Source organism: Epinephelus fuscoguttatus, linkage group LG3 (genome assembly GCF_011397635.1).
Source record: "Epinephelus fuscoguttatus linkage group LG3, E.fuscoguttatus.final_Chr_v1".
In the NCBI taxonomy this organism is placed as follows: Eukaryota; Metazoa; Chordata; class Actinopteri; order Perciformes; family Serranidae; genus Epinephelus; species Epinephelus fuscoguttatus.
The window spans coordinates 8109706-8115720 of record NC_064754.1 but is presented as its reverse complement, the minus strand read 5'-3'; positions in this window follow the sequence as shown (position 1 = coordinate 8115720).

Here is a 6015-nt window from a genome sequence, read left to right as displayed (position 1 = left end):
ATTTCGGTAATTTATAAAAAGGATAAAGATTAAAAATATATATATAGAATAAAAAACGGACAAACACCACTTCCTGTTTGTGGCTACGTTGCATTTATTTGGCAATATCGCCACCGTGTGGGTTTACTGTGAACTACAATAATAAATTGCTCCATGCTGCAGACGGCTGGTGGGCCTTTTGACCATCACTACGACATAATGATCTATCTGATACATGAATTTCATTCATGGCTACAGGGAAGCGCTCATGGAAGTTTTACTTTTTGTTTTTGACTTTGCACTGTCTATACTCTGGTATAACAATGATAAATGTATCTTTTTAAATATCAGCTGGATTGTGGGAACAAGCGCATATTTGGATGATAATCTCTTGCACTCCTCTGTTTGGGTCAACAGGGAGGAAAGGGAAATGAATTACAAGAGTTTCAGTATGGTTTATCATTCTCCAACCAAAAGCTACAGGTAAAGGTCTTGCCAGTAGAGGGAGACATGTTGCACAGTCTGTGTCTCACTGCAGCTGCTCAGTAGGGTGAAGTCAGGTAATTTGCAGCCTTAGGTAAAATGGGACAAAAAAGTTTTACATCTCCTGCTCTTTAAATATAAGCAGCCAATCAGTGGTCCCAGAACTTGCAAGGCAGGCCATGTTGTGGCGTGTTGATTTTTGCTTTTTAGTTATAAGAGTACTGCAGGGAAAACAGTAATGGAACAACAAGGTCTGAAGGTCCAAAGTTTCTAAATTATTTGACTTGGAAACATATTTTCTTGTAGAAATATATCAGTGAAGTAACAAAGTGACACTCAAGAAAGTCTTCAGATTTTAATGTGGTTTCACACTTCACACTATCAAAACCAGACTGAAACAAACTTGAAATGATCTTTAGTGTACTTGTTACTTTGTTTGCAAAAACATTGATAAGAGTTTCCTGAACAATCAAGACAAAGTGCTGTAGTTTGAATTAATAGTTGATGTAGAAAATGTGTGTGAAAGTAAATTTCTGGGTGTGATACTGAATCACGAAATCAGCTGGAAACATGGAATAAGTCACATTCAATCAAAGCTGGCAAGGAGCAGTGCAGTTATGGAAAAATCAAGACACATACTGGACCATAAATCACTATACACCATCGACCAATTTCTCCTTAAAGGAAAATTAAGGGGGGCATAAAACAGACTAAATAGACCACACAGAACATATTTCTGACATTTTTTTCAAAATACCACCCCTCACTGTCAGAGATCTGTAATGTTACATATATGTCACACTGGGCGTTAAGAACCTGGATAATTTATCCATCAAGGAAAATTATGGGGGACATAAAATAGACTAAATAGACCATATAGAACACATTTCTGACATTTTTCTCAAAATAACACTCATTAGTGTCAAAGATCTGTCAATGGGTGTTAATGGTAAATTCATTCCTCTTTTGAAAATAAATCAGCCTTAGTCTTTTTCGGTTTGATAACAAAGATTTGTCTTTTTATTTGCGTTTCCACAATATCATAACTTTACCTCTTAGGTTTAACAACAAAATCTTTAACAACAAAATTTTGATTTATTTCACAATACAAAAATTTGCAAATTGAATTAAAAAAAAGACTGCCTCATCATATTGGAGGTCTTCTCAACAAGCCATTGTAGCTGTAAAAAAAACTGAGCTACAGTCTTTTTCTGGTCATGTTTTTCTGTTTGGTAACAAAGATTCTAACTTTACCTCTTAGGTTTAACAACAACATTTTCTTTTCATATTTGTTTTACAACACACAAATGAATACATTTGCAAAAATTTGCAAATTGAACAAAAATAAAAACTACCTCATAATGGAGGTCTTTATATGATACTGTAGCTGTAGAAAACTGAGCAACAGACTTGTAAACTTGTAAACACAAAAAAAGTGTAGTAACAAAAACTTTTGTATTCTCAGAACCATGTTTTAACCACTGTTATCAACATGTGTGGCAGTTAAGCCTAGGCCAAATGGAAAGATCTGAAACAATTTCTTTCCTCAGTGAAGCAAACACGCACGTCGCATTTCTCACAAAGGGTGGTGGTTGCATTGATTTTGCAGAATTTGCAACGGCCACGTTTGTCACATTTCACAGGCCAGTGTGCAACCTGGTCCACGCGAACATCATCTGGAACTCCAACACGAACTCTCTTGGGAGGTGGTGGTGGTGGTGGAGATGTGGCACTGAGTGATGGGCGGCCCCTTTGTGAATGCAGGAGAATGAGGCTAGTTGCAACCTCTGCCTGGAAGCTCCTTTGTTTCAGTGGCTTGTGGACACCAAGTAGTTTACAGTCACGGCGGTAGATCAGCCATGCGTTAACAAGGCCTAGCATTATGGTTTGCCAGAATAGGTAGAGGTACCACCTCCGTGACCTCATGTGGTACTTGTACCTTGCAATGCATGCATCTAGGAGGTCTACCCTCCCATGAATGTGTTGTACTCCTTCACAATGTATGGCCTGTTGACTTCCACAAATGCTTTGTCTGATTTGCTCCAGCGTTGAGCTTTGTCTTGAGGTTCAATGGCACAGTAGGATGAGATCAGGGTAACAGATTTGTTGTCATACCACTTGACAATGGCCATGCGTTCTTCTTTCTCCACCCTGACATCAACAGATCCTCTGCCTCTTTTGGCAAGACTTTTCTCATCTTCAAGCTGACAACCAGCCAAGCGATTGCGGAGTGTTCCTACAAAGTAGATCTGACGCTGAAGAAGCGTGAGCACCAGTGGTGCTGAAGAAAACAAGTTGTCTGCAAATACTTTGTAGTTTTGGTTTGATGGGAGAGTTTCACACAGCTTGACCACAATGTCACCTCCCATGCCAAGTGAGGTTTTTTTCCCAGTGCCACCTTCGTAGACTGCAAAATCACAGAGGATTCCAGAGGAAGTGCAGCGGCCCCAAATTTTCAATCCCCAAGGGTGGGGCTTGCCCTTGACATATTGCCTTATTGGGCTGTGAGTCCCTCTGAAAGAGACCATTTGCTCATCAATAGAGTTGTGCTCCTCTGGGGGGATCTCCAGGCATTGTTTGCGAAACATCTCAAGCCACGGACGGATCTTCCAGCACTTATCCTCTTCTTGCCTGTTTGACTGATCAGTGTTATCAGTGAAGTGCAGAGATGCCAGCAGGTTCTGAAAACGGTTGCGTGACATGTTGTCAGCCACCATGGCACACCTTGTGTCATTTTCCCAGTAAGCACGATTTCCTGGCAGTTGGCAAAGACCCATGCGCAGGTAGAGGCCAATCAATATTTCCAGCTCCTTAACAGTGGTGTTAACATTGCTGTGATTTGCAGATTTTTGTACACTGTACAAATTTGTTTGCTCCTTCAGTAACTCAAGCATTTCCGCTGTGATGAACTTCTTGAAATACTCCAGGGGAGTATGAAGATTGTCTGGGGGTGTGGCACTCTCTCCTTTGAATGAGCACTCAGGGGCTTCAAAAGGTTTCTTTCTCCAAGAAAACTGTTTTGTGTCCTGGGTAGTTGTATTTTGCTGCCCAGGGTTCATCTTTGGTTGAGGTACTTCATCTAAATCACCTGATTCACTGCAGTCTGAATCACTAGACTCACTCGACTTGTCATTCTCCATGTCTTTGTTGCTGGGAGTGTAATCAGGGTCTTCGTAGTCGTCATCTGAGCTACTTTCACATCCCTCAAAGTCACTGTTGTCTCCCTGGATGAATGTCAGTGCATCCTGAACACTGTATCGCTTCTTATCCATACTGCAGATAAAATTAAATTACAATTTTCAATTATTCTTTTCAATTTTTATTATTTATTTATTTTCATTAAATTTTCAAATGATATAGGGTAGAACAAAGTGATATAGGGTCTGTTTATTTTATTTACTGATGGGTAAAAATGGTTTCCTTATATATTTTGTTAATAATTGGATTCATATAATGTGATTTTTTGTTTACATTTGTTTTAATATGCTTTGAATTGAACAATATAAAATATATTAACTAAATATCATTGAAAAAGTTAAGTTAACTGAGCAGATCATACAAAAAAATTCTTATTGTGACATATATGTCACAATAGGTTTTCCATGACAATTTTAAGGTTAAAGGTCCGATGTGACATATATGTCACAACGATATTTACCTGACTTGTTTTATATCAATTTGTTCATGAAATGTGTTCACAACAGGTTAAATGTAATAAAAGACTTGTTATGTAAGCATTACAGTTCTTAAATGGTTTGAATCTTACCTTTGGCAACCAAAAACAAGCTTTTTAAATTTAGCTAGCTCTGCCCCTAGTGGTAACCTGGCACACAGACATCTTGGAAATGTTGGTGTGGGAAGACCAAAGCACATGACCTGTCACATGATCCACCAGGATGTTAAGTATTTGTCACTCTGGGACTTCATGAGTTAAAGTCAAGGAGAAAGCTGTTCATGGAATTTTCCAGAACATTTAAAGGATGTGTGGCACCTGTGTCACAGTGGGTTCTTATGGGCTATCAAAACCAGACTGAAACAAACTTGAAATGATCTTTAGTGTACTTGTTACTTTGTTTGCAAAAACATTGATAAGAGTTTCCTGAACAATCAAGACAAAGTGCTGTAGTTTGAATTAATAGTTGATGTAGAAAATGTGTGTGAAAGTAAATTTCTGGGTGTGATACTGAATCACGAAATCAGCTGGAAACATGGAATAAGTCACATTCAATCAAAGCTGGCAAGGAGCAGTGCAGTTATGGAAAAATCAAGACACATACTGGACCATAAATCACTATACACCATCCACTGCTCACCCATTTTACCGCATCTTAATTGATGTGTGGAGGTCTGGGGTAACAGCAATTTATATCCAATACACATGTTACAAAAAAAGCCATTAGGATTGTACATGATGTTGGATACAGGGAGCATACTAGGGACACACTGTTTTTAAAATCACATACATTGAAATTTGGGGACTGGATTAAATTGAAAACAGTATATTATATAAATAGTCTACTCTAGTCAGATGAGGAGTTAAAGGGAAGCACAACTGTAGAGCACTTTAAAAAGATGGACAGACAGTATGTTTCGGAGGTATACAGACAAAGAGGGGTGATGCTGAAAGGTTGTTTTATTTATTTATTTATTTATCTGGGCTTGGTTGGGATAGGGTTTGTACATCCTCCTGAGGTCCGAACATTTGTTTAGTCTACATTTTTAATTTCTCCTAGCTATTTGGGATCAGTAGGACCCAATAAGTATAAAAACTAAACATTGTCAACAATATTTAAGTCTCAATGTCTTAAAATGAGTACATCGTAATCAACAGTGTCTTAGCTTGTTACTGTTGCTAAAATTGGTCAAATTTGTTACCAAAGCAAACTACAAACATGATTAACCATTAACAAACAAGTTTCAACCATAAAATGTGATCAGGTTTTGGATTTTGTCAACTTTTTGTTGGGATCGGCTGCAGACTGACTTGGCAACGATGGCTGACATCTTGTTTTTACATGGATTAGTGTATTGTGCTCTTACTACCACTAGATGGCACAAAAAGTGTCCATGAACGAGGACAGCGGCTCTAAGTTAAGTAGAATTAAGGCCCAATCCAATTTCTACCCCTTAATCTTCCACTTGGTATTGAGTGCCCTTGTTTGTGAGATAACCCTTGATGAGGGAAGTGAGAAATATTAGGGTGGAGATCTTTCCCAAAGAAATGAGACACGACATCATGCAAATCGGCGTGGCCGACATACAGGCATACGTCACGCGTAGTAGCAAGTAGCGACGCAAGATACCGGTAGTCATTCAGGTTTGAAAATGCCAGCTCCAGCGCTTGTGTTGTGGTGTGTGCTATGTTTATTCTTCTCTGTCTGATGACTCAATGGAGAAGAAATGCTGAAAACGGGAAGCGCCTACGACGTCTTCTAGCTCTGATCGATTTTGTTTAAATATTTTGACGCTGTGTTGAACAGAGTTGCTGATGAGTTTACCCTAGTCCAACCATCTGTTGTTTATATAGCCTACGTCCCGATCGTACAGTAACAA